The sequence below is a fragment of the Chlorocebus sabaeus genome, chromosome 3, assembly GCF_047675955.1.
Source record: "Chlorocebus sabaeus isolate Y175 chromosome 3, mChlSab1.0.hap1, whole genome shotgun sequence".
NCBI classification, from domain to species: Eukaryota; Metazoa; Chordata; class Mammalia; order Primates; family Cercopithecidae; genus Chlorocebus; species Chlorocebus sabaeus.
The window spans coordinates 23,675,123-23,688,728 of NC_132906.1; the positions used below are offsets into that span (position 1 = coordinate 23,675,123).

General features: G+C 46.1%; 1 protein-coding gene across 1 annotated transcript in view; it reads left to right on the forward strand.

The window, feature by feature from the left end:
- The first annotated feature begins 2,899 nt into the window (after positions 1-2,899).
- SLC25A30 (solute carrier family 25 member 30) overlaps positions 2,900-13,606 on the forward strand; it is a 92,781-nt gene continuing 82,074 nt past the window's right edge. Inside the window, exon 1 of the mRNA XM_073013914.1 lies at positions 2,900-3,013. The gene's annotated coding sequence lies outside the window, so the exon portion shown is untranslated. The remainder of the gene's footprint in view (positions 3,014-13,606) is intronic.

Consider the following 13,606-nt stretch of genomic DNA (forward strand, 5'->3'; position numbering starts at 1 on the left):
GGTAAGCATCCGGGGACTTGACGCGGGGACACAAGGCTCTGTTCCACTGGGCACGCCAGCAGGTGGGGGTGGGGGCGGGTAGGTGCGCGCGCAGCGTGGGAGGAGGCCAACTCTTGGGGTGCTCTCTAGCCCTGGGTGGGCGGAGCGGGGGAAGCGGAGTCTGATGGACCCGGCTCCTCCCTACCCCACGGGGCCGCTCGGAGAGGTGCTGGGGGCTGGATGGGGCTCAGAAGAATTAACTTTCGCGCTACGCCTTGTCCAACCTAGGTTCCACCCTTTTCTGGGAACCTGAGTATCAATCGATGTAGGGGAACAGGGCATTTAGGGAGAGTCAGGCCCTCTGGCCTGGGGGAGATCTCGGGACTGCCCGAGGGCCTCTGACAACTTTTCACATCTGCCCCGGCGTTTTTCGGACGCCTTTGTGGGGGCACCGCTGAGTCCGGGTAGTGGGACCCGAGTCGTCCAGCTTGGCCCCTGGGGAATAATCGTGGAGGGCGCAGGGTCTGTGGGAAGGGACTTGGAGAGAAGGGAAGATGTCACGGGAGTTTGCACAGGGTTTCCATGTGTTCCAATTTTGTCCCATAATTGAAAGCTTGTGGCATTCTGTGGCGGACAGCTGCGGAGCTAGCTCTTCCCTTTACTGTGTCGCACTTGGTCTTGGAAAAGTACGTTGTCACTTTAAGATGAAGTTGAAATTTTATCCCTGGTGCTAGAGGGTCAAACAAACTAACAAAGGGAGTTTCCCACCTGCCGCACCTGTTCTTTGGAGGACTTTACACCGAATTACTAAGTATTAAAACAGGTCCTGCATGGTAGCTCATGCCTGTAATCCCAGAACTTTGGGAGGCAACTACTGAAACCCTGTCTCTACACAAACACACACACACACACGCAAATTAAAAATTAACTGGGTGCGGTGGTGCCTGCCTGTAATCCCAGCTATTAGGGAGGCTGAGCTGGGAGGATCGCTTAAGCCCAGGAGTTGGAGGTTACAATGAGCTATGATTGCACCACCGCGCTCCAGTCTGGATGACAGAGCAAGACCTTGGCTCAATAACAAAACAAAACTTCAATATTTAGTCACATCCTCACATCTTTGGCATAAGGCAAAGATGTATGCTAGTATGAAGTCTGAAAGCTTGTTCTATTTCACAAATATTTTGTGCTCTGTATCCCTTAGAACTAGGATATGCACGAAGATCCTAATTGTGAACAAGTTCGATCCAGTCTTACTCTCATAGAAGTGTTCATTTTGGTAAATCAAAGTATCAGACAATTACAATACATTAATAATTGTTCATAAATCCAATAATGTAGCATTCAGCAGAGTAAGAATGCAACCCTTGGGAAAGAGCAGGACACAGGATGGCAGTTGGAATGATGGAAAAGTCAAAATGCAAGAGCCAAGAAATTGACCCGTTTAAGAAGATGGGGGGACTGGGTGCGGTGGCTCACACCTGTAATCCCGGCACGCGCCGGTAATCCCAGCTACTCGGGAAGCTGAGGCAGGAGAATCGTTTGAACCGGGGAAGCGGAGGTTGCAGTGAGCGAAGATCGTGGCCATTGCACTCCAGCCTGGGCAACAAGAGTGAAACCCAGTATCAAAAAAAAAAAAAAGAAAAAAGAAAAAAAGATGGGGATCTTGGATGGAAAACTCCAGAGGACATTGGGCAACTGGGAGGAAGCTGAAAATGGGATGAAAGGGATCCGAAAATAAATGGATATCTTATGACACACGGTCAGTGAAAGCTCTCTGAAACCTCATTTCTGGAATGTATGAGATGATGATCACACATTAATACTGTGTGAACGTATTTTTTTCCAGATTATTACAGTATAATTATTTTCTACCCCCTCCCCCCCCGCCCCGCCCAGCCGGAGTCTTCCTCTGTCGCCCAGGCTGGAGTGCAGTGGCGTGATCTTGGCTCACTGCTACCTCTGACTCCTGGGTTCAAGCGATTCTCCTGCCTCAGCCTCCTGAGTAGCTGGGATTACAGGCGCCTGCCACCACTCCCGGGCAATTGTTCTGTATTTTTAGTAGAGACGGGGTTTCACCATGTTGGCCAGGCTGGTCTCAAACTCCTGAGCTCAGGCAATCCGCCCGCCTTGGCCTTCCAGAGTGCTGGGATTAGGGGCGTGAGCCACTGCGCCTGGCAAGTATAATTATTTTCCTCAGTTTTAATATTTCCAAACTACTCAGAAATATTATCATTGACCCATGCAGTACCCTCAAACATTAGTCTCACCTGTCCAATCTCATATTCAGGTCGAAACATTTCTTCAAGTTTTATAAAAATATAGTCGTGCTGAAAAAAAGTACTGAAGTTAGAGTCAAGGCACCCTAGATTAAAATCTTGCCTTTGGCCGCGCGCGGTGGCTCACGCCTGTAATCCCAGCTCTTTGGGAGGCCGAGGCAGGTGGATCACTTGAGGTCAGGAGTTCGAGACCAGCCTGGCCAACATTGTGAAACCTAGTCGCTACTAAAAATACAAAAACTAGCCGAGCCTGGTGGCAGGCGCCTGTAATCCCAGCTACTCAGGAGGCTGAGGCGGGAGAATCGCTTGAACCTGGGAGGCGGAGCTTGCAGTGAGCCGAGATCTTACCACTGCACTCCAGCCTGGGCGACAGAGCGACTCTGTCTCAAACTAGAAACAACAACAAAAAGTTTATTGATAAAATTGCGGGCTCTGAAAAGAAAAGGTCTTGAACACCCAACCCCCGAGAATAAACAGACAGTTGAGAAATAGTTTAGTGAATAGTGAACAACTTTATTTAAAATGAAATAAGATAGAATGGAAAAGAAAAATCACATATAAAGGTGAATCACAGTAAAGGTAAGTATTATTTTGTGAAACTTTTATTATTTTTTGAGACTGAATCTCGCTTTGTTGCCCAGGTTGGAGTGCAGTGGTGCCATCTCGGCTCACTGCAACTTCTGGCTCTCAGGCTGAAGCGATTCTCCTGCCTCAGCCCCCTGAGTAGCTGGGATTGCAGGCACGTGCACCACTCCCAGGTATGTTTTAGATTTATGTTATGTATGAATGTACTAGATCCCACATATATTTCTTCCTGTGGATATAAGTCAAATGTTTTGAAATCCATTGACTTGGGCAAATTTTCTTTTCGAATATATTACTTGGCACCATAAACTGTTCAATTTCAGCAAATGATTTTTTTTTTAATGGCCCCAAAATTTTGCCAATACTTATATTTGACTCTAGCTCATTTGGACAATTTTTGCCAGAAAGAGAAAACAGCCAAGTGGAGATCTGGCATGCTGTGTAGGGGCTGAGAGAAGTGTGATCATTCTGACCCTATATTAGCAGGAAACTGCTCCACAGTCAGGTCTTGGAAGTAAGTTGAGGCAACGGCAGGAGGGCTGCGTGGCGGGAAAGAAGTTGCTGAAAACAGGCTGGGTGAGCTGGCTCATACCTGTGATCCCAGCACTTTGGGAAGTGAAGCTGGGTGGATCACTTGAGGTCAGGAGTTTGAAATCAGCCTGCCCAACATGGTGAAACCTCGTCTCTACTAAAAATAATAGAATTAGACAGGCATCATGGTAGGTGCCTGTAGTCCCAGCTATTTGGGTGGTTGAGGCCTGAGAATTGCTTGAACCTGGGAGGTGGAGGTTGCAGTGAGTTGAGATTGCGTCACTGCACTCCAGCTTGGGCGACAGAGCGAGACTCTGTCTCAGAAAAAAGAAATTGCAGAAAATTTATTTTTCTCCCCTCCCTTTTCCACTACTGTCCTTGACTAGTTTAAAAAAAAAAAAAAAAAGGCCGGCCGGGCGCAGTGGCTTATGCCTGTAATACCAGCACTTTGGGAGGCGCGGTGGGTGGATCAACCGAGGTCAGGAGTTTTAAGACCAGCCTGGCCAACATGGTGAGACCCTGTCTCTATTAAAAATACAAAAATTAGCTGGGCGTGGTGGCAGGTGCCTGTAATCCCAGCTACTGGGAAGCCTGAGGCAGGAGAATCACTTGAACCTGGGAGGCAGAGGTTGCAGTGAGCCTAGATCATGCCACTGTGCTCCAGCCTGGACAGGCCAAGGTGGGAAGCTCACTTCAGGCAGAGTTTGAGACCAGTCTGGGCAACATAGCGAGACCCCATCTCTATGGAAAAAAAAAATCTTTGAAAACACCTCAGCCAGGTGCGGTGGCTCACGCCTGTAATCCCAGCACTTTGGGAGGCCGAGGCGGGCAGATCACGAGGCCAGGAGATCGAGACCATCCTGACTAACACGATGAAACCCCGTCTCTACTAAAAATACAAAAAATTAGTTGGGTGCAGTGGCGGGCGCCTGTAGTCCCAGCTGAGGCAAGCTAAGGCAGGAGAATGGCGTGAACCTGGGAGATGGAGCTTGCAGTGAGCAGAGATCGCGCCACTGCACTCCAGCCTGGGTGACAGAGCAAGACTCTGTCTCAAAAAAAAAAAAAAAAGAAAGAAAACACCTCAGTTTTCTCTCCCTCTGAAAAAGAAGCTACTGTCTATAGAAACAAAAGACATAGACTTCGCTCAAATTGCTACTCTCTCCACAGGCCATCCTTGACCATCATGTTTAAAATTACAATCCCTGCCTCTTGGAAATCCCTATGTTTTTGGTTTTTTTCCTTTTGAGACAGGATCTCATTATGTTGCCCAGGCTGTGAAGTGGCACAATTACAGCTCATTGCAACCTGTGCCTCCCTCCTCAGTCTCCAGAGTAGCTGGGACTACAGACACATGCCACCATGCCTGGCTAATTTTTCTATTTTTGGTAAAGTCAGGGTTTCACCATGTTGCCCGTGCTGGTCTTGAACTCCTGGCCTCAAGTGATCTGCCCACCTTGGCCTTTAAAAGTGCTGAGATTACAGGCATGAGCCACCACGCCTGGCTTTTGTTTCATCCCAAATTTTTCTTTGTGGGACTAATCATTAACCAACATGTTATTTTTCTTTCTTCTTTTTTTTTTTTTTTTGAGATGGGGTTTTGCTCTTGTTGCCCGGGCTGGAGTGCAATTGCACAATCTTGGCTCACTGAAACTTCCACCTCCCAGGTTCAAGCGATTCTCCTGCCTCAGCCTCCCTAGTAGCTGGGATTAGAGGCATGCGCCACCACACCCAGCTAATTTTGTATTTTTAGTAAAGACAGGGTTTCTGCATGTTGGTCAGGTTGGTCTCGAACTCCTGACCTCAGGTGATCCGCCCGCCTCGACCTCCCAAAGTGCTGACATTACAGGTGTGAGCCACCATGCCTGGCCCCAACATGTTATTTTCTTATACTTATGTTATTTTCTGTCTGCTCTCCAGACAATGTAAGTGCCATGGAGGTAAAGAGAGTTTTTTGCTCACAGTTGTATTCCCAGTGCGTGAAACCGTGCCTATGGCTGGGTGCGGTGGCTCATGCCTGTAATCCTAGCACTTTGGGAGGCCAGGGTGGGCAAATCACTTCGGGTCAGGAGTTCGAGACCAGTCTGGCCAACATGGCAAAACCCTGTCTCTACTAAAAATACAAAAAATTGGCTGAGCCTGGTGGCGTGTAGCTGTAATCTCAGCTACTCGGGAGGCTAAGGCACAAGAGTCCCTTGAACCTGGGAAGTGGAGGTTGCAGTGAACCAAGATCATGCCACTGCACTCCAGCCTGGGCGACAGAGTGAGACTCCGTCTCAAAAACAAAACAAAACAAACAACCCTCCCCCCCTGCAAAAAAAAAAAAAAACACACACACATAGAAAAGAGCTCTTCCCTGGGAGGAAGAAAAGTGGCCTAAGACATAGTTAAATCAAAAAAGCAAGTTGTAGAACAGCACAGCCTGTACAGCACTCCTTCATTTAACACCCACATACACATGACGAAAACCAATAGACTTCTCTAGATATGTGTATATATTTACAAAAGCAAACATGAGAATCTAGAAGGTTATGCATCAAACTGATAACAGTGGCTAATTCTGGGAGGCAGCTGGGGAAAAGTGAGTGATCAAAGGGGAACTATAGCATTAATTGTTAATGCTTGGATATTTGCCCCAATAATGTTTCGAATATCCAAAATATTATTTTTCTCACAGATACCAAACACAGTAACGCAAATAAAGTATGTGGAAGTATTTGTATCATGTATAAACAATATATAAGGAAAATGCACTAAAGAAATAAGCATATATACCTGAAACAAGCTAAGGGAGGGCCATGCATACATTGCTGGCCCCGCGCCGTGGCTCATGCCTGTAATCCCAGCACTTTGGGAGGCTGAGGCAAAAGGATAGCTTGAGCCTAGGGTTTCAAGACCAGCTTGGGCAATGGAGTAAGACCCAGCCTCTACTTTTAAAAATAAATAAATAAATAAATAAATTGTGTGGCTGGGTTTTCTGATCACTTAAGCAGTATGTGAGTGTGTGTGTGTGTGTGTGCATGAGCACACACACGGGTGAACTAGCTTGATTTTTGAAAAATGGACCTATAAATTGTTTTGCTAAAAATATCAGCAAGTCCTTATTTGGGAGTAGTGAAGAGGAGTTGGGTGAATGCTTGCCAACGTGCCGCAGAAGGAAGATAAGTTTTCAAGTGAAGAGCATAGTGAGGTGGGAATTAGAGATAACAGAATTTGGAAAGCGTATTAATTTTTTTTTCATTATGCTTTGCCTTGCTTGAAAAATTATTGCTAGCAGCTTTTAGAGTTCTATGTAGCACAGCTCCCTCAAACATTAAGGACGCCATTGGTGCAAACCGAAAATACAAATAAGACAGTAAGGTGAAGCCAGGGGTAAGGATGATGTCAAAGGATGTGTCATCAAGTCCTGCACAGTTGGCAGAGGTTGACTTCACACAAGGCATTTCTCTTATGGGCCCTCATTATATGATTTAGTCTCAAGGAAACCCCTACAGTGAATTTAGTAATGGATTTCCTATGGCTTATTTCTTTTCTTTTCTTTTTGAGATGGAGTCTCGCTCTGTCGCCCAGGCTGGAGTGCAGTGGTGTGATCTCAGCTCACTGCAACCACCTCCCAAGTTCAAGCGATTCTCCTGCCTCAGCCTCCCAAGTAGCTGGGATTACAGGTATATGCCACCACACTGGCTAACTTTTTGTATTTTTAGTAGAGACAGGGTTTCATTGTGTTAACCAGGATGGTCTCCATCTCCTGACCTCGTAATCTGCCTGCTTTGGCCTCCCAAAGTGCTGGGATTACAGGCGTGAGCCACCATGCCCAGCCCATTTTTTATAACTTTCTTCAGTGTAGGCCTAACCTTCATATTCAATTCAGTAAAAATAAGTCTACTAGTAGGTGGAACAAAGGGCTCCTGCCTCACAGCTTTCTTTTTCTTTCTTTCTTTATTTTTTCTGTAATGAAGTCATAACTCACGGCGTCCTGCGGTCTGGATTGATCCACAGATAAAATTATTTCATGATCTGCAATGGACAGAATATTTGTCCAGCAATCTGCCACAAATACTGCTTCAGAACAAAGACCTGAAGGGCAGAGAACGTTGGCACACGCCCTCTAGGGAATCCCGAACCGTCCCCAAGATTTCTGCTGATGTTTGTATTATCATAATCACTGATGACACATGGGAAGGAAGAGAGTGGATTACATCACAGCAATGGAACTTCAGATTAAACTCTGAGTGTCCCTGTGCTTAAAATATTATCAGTCACCCACCATGACTTCACACAGTCCCCAACTCAGACCAGCTCACTGGCTCTTCTCTGTCTTCCCTCCTTAGCCCCGCTCCCCATCAGTGGGAAAAAATAAGTGACAAATCTCTCATGTTTTCCCATAAAGAGGCAGCATATATATTCTCTTTTGCCTTCCTTCAAGGCCTCTCACTTTTATTACAGGTAACTTATTAAAATATTTTCCTGAAAGCAGTTCTTTCCCTAAAGGAGATTGTCTACTAGCACCAGAGTGTTTGATAAAAAATTAAGTAGTATTAGGCCAGGCTCTGCAGCCCACACTTGTAATCCTGGCACTTTGGGAGGCCGAGGTGGGTGGATCACTTGAGGTTAGGAGTTTGAGACCAGCCTGGCCAATATGGTGAAACCCTATCTTTATTACAAATACAAAAATTAGCCAGTTGTGGTGGCGGGTACCTGTAATCCCAGCTACTTGGGAGGCTGAGGCAGGAGAATTGCTTGAACCTGGGAGGTGGGGGCTGCAGTGAGCCAAGATCATGCCACTACACTCCAGCCTTGGCAACAGAGTAACAGAGTAAGACTGTGTCTCAAAAAAAAAAAAAACAGTGTTAAAAGTTCCTGAAGAGAATAGTCAAAGCAAATTTTTAAACTTTAGAACACCTTTAATAACTGTCTTCTCAGCAGTGACCTAAAATTGCTAATGCTTACCTATATGACCATGTTGGGGTCTTTGAGGGGCATTGTAATGGTGCCCTTATTCCTCACCAGGGTTCTGAAGCAATTAAGATATAAGAACAAGGAGGCAGCAGATGGAGACTAAAATGTTACCTTTACTACTGACAAAGACTAGGTTGGAGGGCAGAGATTATATTTTTTTGAAAAAAAATTTTTTTTTGAGGCAGAGTCTCACTATTTTGTCCTGGCTTGTCTTGAACTCCTGAGCTGAGGTGATCCTCCCGCCTCAGCCTCCTGAGTAGTTGGGATTGCAGGTATGAGCCAGGACACCTGGCAGAGGTCAGAGACTCTGTGAGCAAATGACTTCCTAATACTCTATAAGACTTAACCCTAAAATGAGACAGACAGGCCTATAAACCTTACTACGTAGAGAAGGGAGTGGTAGGCCAGCTCCCAATAGGAAAAAGGGAGAGGAAGAGGCTACACATGTCCAGTTTGTCCTTCCAGATTGCCAGATAGGTGACAAGGGGAAGGAGGCCATGGGAAAAGCAGATTCTCACAATGGAGTATGGTTGATTCCTTATAGGATCTCCTTTTGAAGTTAGAGAGAGTAGCTATACCTTAGGAAATCTGGCTGGACAATTAAACTGGGTTGATTAAGAATACATGCAGGATGAAAGTGGAGTTAGCTGGTACCCACCCCTGGGCCTTATGGTCGTGGAGGAATTCGCTTAGGAACTATCCTGGATGTGCTGGCGGTGGTGGGGGAAATACTTTTTTTCTTGGGCCCAATGTGCTTCAGGTGGGCTTGGCTCAAGTGCAACTCACTTGGGCTATAGAGTGAGACTCTGTCTCAAAAAGAAAAAAAAAATACATTGGTAGGACAAGCCAGTGAAATCCAAATTAGTTAGTAGTATTATAACAATGTTAGTTTCTTAGTTGGATAGTGTACTGTGGTTATATACAATGTTAACATTAGACAAAGTGGGTGAAGGGTATATGGGAACTCTGTGCTTTCTGACTCTTCTGTAAATTCTTTTTTGTTTGTTTGTTTGTTTGTTGAGATGGAGTCTCGCTCTGTCGCCCAGGCTGGAGTGCAGTGGTGTAATCTGGGCTCACTGCAAGCTCCACCTCCCGGGTTCATGCCATTCTCCTGCCTCAGCCTCCCAAGTAGCTGGGACTACAGGTGCCCGCCACAACGCTGAGCTAATTTTTTGTATTTTTAGTAGAGACGGGGTTTCACCGTGTTAGCCAGGATGGTCTCGATCTCCTGACCTTGTGATCCTCCTGCCTCAGCTTCCCAAAGTGCTGGGATTATAGGTGTGAGCCACCGCGCCTGGCCTTGTTTGTTTTTTTGAGACAGAGTTTTGCTCTTGTTGCCCAGGTTGGTGTGCAATGGCGCGATCTCAACTCACTGCAACCTCCGCCTCCCCGGTTCAAATGATTCTCCTGCCTCAGTCTCCTGAGTAGCTGGGATCACAGGCATGTGCCACCACACCCAGCTAATTTTGTATTTTTAGTAAAGACGGGGTTTCTCCATGTTGTGGCTGGTCTCGAACTCCTGACCTCAGGTGATCCACTACCTCAGCCTCCCAAAGTGCTGAGATTACAGGCATGAGCCACCTACCCTGGCCAGTTTTTTTTTTTTTTTTTTAAATAGAGACATGGTCCTAATATATTGTCTGGGCTGGTCTCAAACTCCTGGGCTAAAGCAATCCTCCTGCCTCAGCCTCCCAAAGTGCTGGGATTACAGGCATGAGCCACTGTTTTTAAGGCTGGGCACTGTGTGGCTCACGCCTGTAATCCCAGCACTTTGGGAGGCTGAAGAGGAAGGATCACTTAAGGCCAGCAGTTTGAGAACAAGACTAGCCTGGGCAACGTAGTGAGGCCCTCTCTCTACAAAAAAATTTGAAAATTAGCCAGGTTTGGAGGTACATATGTGTAGTCCCAGCTACTTGAGAGGTTGAGGTGGGAGGATTGCTTAAGCCTGGGAGGTTGAGGCTGCAGTGAGCCGTGTTCATGCTACTGTACTCCAGCCTGGGTGACAGAGTGAAACCCTGTCTCAAAAAAAAAAAAAAAAAAGTTTTTAAAAAGCATAAAAGACTTCCAAGACGAAAATGTCTGAGAATTACTGGCCTACCATTATACAAGCCCTAAGTCAGGATCTGGAAATATGCAAATAAATGAAAGGTTAAGGAATAAACACTAGCTAGGTGCACACAAGCAGGGTGTACCATCAGCTGATTCTTTTGAGCAATTAGTTTTTATTATATGGACCCAGTCTTATAACTGCTCGTGTTTCCCTTCTCTCTTTGACTGCTAGCAAGCTCAGAGCCAAATTTGGGCTTATTTCTGTTAACAGGATCTTACAGAATGCTTTTAAGTTACAGCTTACTCCTGGTTACACCCAATTTCACTACTTTCATTTCCCCTTTGTCCTGATTTGTTTTGCTTTTGTTTTCTTTTGTTTCGAGACAAGGTCTCCCTCTGTCACCCAGGCTGGAGTGCAGTGGTGTGATCTGGGCTCACTGCAACTTCTACCTCCCAGGCTCAAGCAATACTCCTACCTCAGCCTTTCAAGTAGCTGAGACTATAGGCGTGCACCACCATGCCCAGCTAATTTTTTTTTTTTTTTTGGTAGAGACAGGGTTTCACCACGTTGGCCAGGCTGGTCTCAAACTCCTGACCTCAAGTGATCCACTGGTCTCGGCCTCCCAAAGTGCTGGGATTAGAGGCATGAGTCACCATGCCCGGCCTCAATTTTTATACTGAGGATTTTCCTCATATGTATTTTACTTGCTGTGCTATCAGGTGTACCTCTGTAAACCACATAAAATCCTTTTGGAAACAAGGCAGGACACAAAAAAGAAATACTTAGTGTGAGAACTCATGGAATTACAAATATTTCTTTTTTTTTTTTTGAGACAGAGTCTCACTCTGTCACCCAGGCTGGAGTGCAGTGGCACAATCTTGGCTCACTGCAACCTCCATCTCCCGGCTTCAAGCAATTTTAGTACCTCAGCCTCTCGAGTAGCCGGGATTACAGGCACACGCCACCACGCCCGGCTAATTTTTGTATTTTTAGTAGAGATGGGGTTTCACCATGTTGGCCATGTTGGTCTTGAACTCCTGGCCTCAGGTGATCCATCCTCCTCAGCCTCCCAAAGTGTTGGGATTACAGCGTGAGCCACTACACCTGGCCCAGATCTTTTTAAAAATGCACTCTTAAAACTTGGGAATATATAAAATACCATCCTTGCCTTTGATGAACTTAAAATCTACTGTCATACGTGTAAATGGTTACCAGAAACAACAGAATGTGATAGATCACAGAGGTAGTACAAGCAAAGTCCATAGGAAGGGTTGCACCTTCTCCCCGGAGGCAAAGTTAAAATTAATGGAGGTACCAGGATTTAGCATTTCTTTTGTAGGACTCTAGGAATTCAGGGAAAGCCAGGCTCATTCCTGCTTTAATGGGAGGTTTCAGGGGAACAGAGGCTCATTCCTGCCTTTACTGGGGGTTTCAAACTTGAGTAGAAAACACTGTAATTGGAAAATGGCTTGAAGACGAATTGAAAACATCAGCATATTACCAATTCTGACATGCATGTTTTTCACATTTTAAGATTTCTCATTTTGGGATACATCTTATGGCATGCCATGATTACTTGTCAGAAGCTTTTTCTAAGTGATACATAAAATAATGATGCTTCTTATGATTGATGATGTCTTAGATTAGATGAAAACCATTATTAATTATTATTATTATTATTTTATTTTGAGACGGAGTCCTGCTCTGTCACCCAGGCTTGAGTGCAGTGGTATGATCTCGGCTCACTGCAACCTCCGCCTCCCTGGTTCAAACGATTCTCTTGCCTCAGCCTCCTGAATAGCTGGGATTACAGGTACACACCACCATGCCTGGCTAATTTTTTTGTATTTTTAGTAGAGACAGGGTATCGCCTTGTTAGCCTGGCTGGTTTCGAACTCCTGACCTCAAGTGTTCCGCCAGCCTCGGCCTCCCTAAGTGCTGGGATTACAGCTGTGAGCCACCGCGCCCAGTCTTATTATAATTATTGTTGTTGTTATTATTATTTTGAGACAGAGTCTCGCTCTGTCACCCAGGCTGGAGTGCAGTGGCGCGATCTCAGCTCACTGCAACCTCTGCCTCCTGGGTTCAAGCGATTCTCCTGCCTCAGTCTCCTGAGTAGCTGGGATTACAGGCGTGCGCCACCATACCTGGCTGATTTTTGTATTTTAGTGGAGACAGGGTTTCACCAAGTTGGTCAGGCTGGTCTTGAACTCCTGACCTCTCGATCCACCCGCCTCGGCCTCCTAAAGTGCAGGGATTACAGGTGGGAGCCACCGTGCCCAGCCTAATTAACATTTTAACATGCCATATGTCTACCACAGTGGTTCTCATGGTGTGGTCTTTGGGATGACTGTAGCACTGAACAGCAGAATGTGGCCTACTGCAGATGAACGCTGTGTGGCTAACAGGCTGCTAGAAGACCATTACCTACTGAATGGAGAGAGCTGGGGACAGACGCATGGAAAGTAATGAACCTCTCAGCTTCCAGTTCTGGGTTTTCATCCTCCACTTGCCTCAACCTCAAAGACTCTTCCCAGCTCTGGAACTGGGGGCTGCCCTTGATAGAGCTTTATCCGGCCCCTGATGTATTCTCATCTCCCCAGCTACCTTGGCCTAGATCTGCAGAAATCCCTTTCTTTTTCCTTCTGTAAAGCAAAAGCTGAAAATTTTCTAAAACAACATGACCAGAGAACAAAAGAAAATCAAGTACAGAGAAAACACTATAGCATGAAAACAAACATGTATGGATTTTGCATGAGTTTTAAAACAGATTTTACATCTTTCTTATCCTAATGGATGTAAGGTATACCCACAGGTTTGTTATGGCTAATGGAAATTTTAGGGCACCTGCTCTTTCCCCTTAAAGGTATCAGGGTGGGGTACCAAGCTCACTCTTGGCCATGTGGATTTGGGTGGGCATGGAGAGAGGCATGTAGGAAAATTTAGGCCCTCCCCCAATCACCTTCCATGTTCAGTCTGCCAAGGCCAGTCTGTTCAAGGCCACGTTGCTGACCGGGGTCAAGACAGCCTACAACTGCTTTGTTCCTGAGGCCGTGGCCAGATAAGGAAGCCAGCTTCCAGTCCAGCCCCTCTGATTCCTCGCCACACTTCAAGCTTCTGGCTCTGATTGCCACTTCTTCCTGGAAGGCTCAGATGTAACTTCTGAAAGTCATGTTTTCACCAGGACCTCTTTTCCTCTGTCTCATTCACTTGCTCAAAGGAAGCAGAT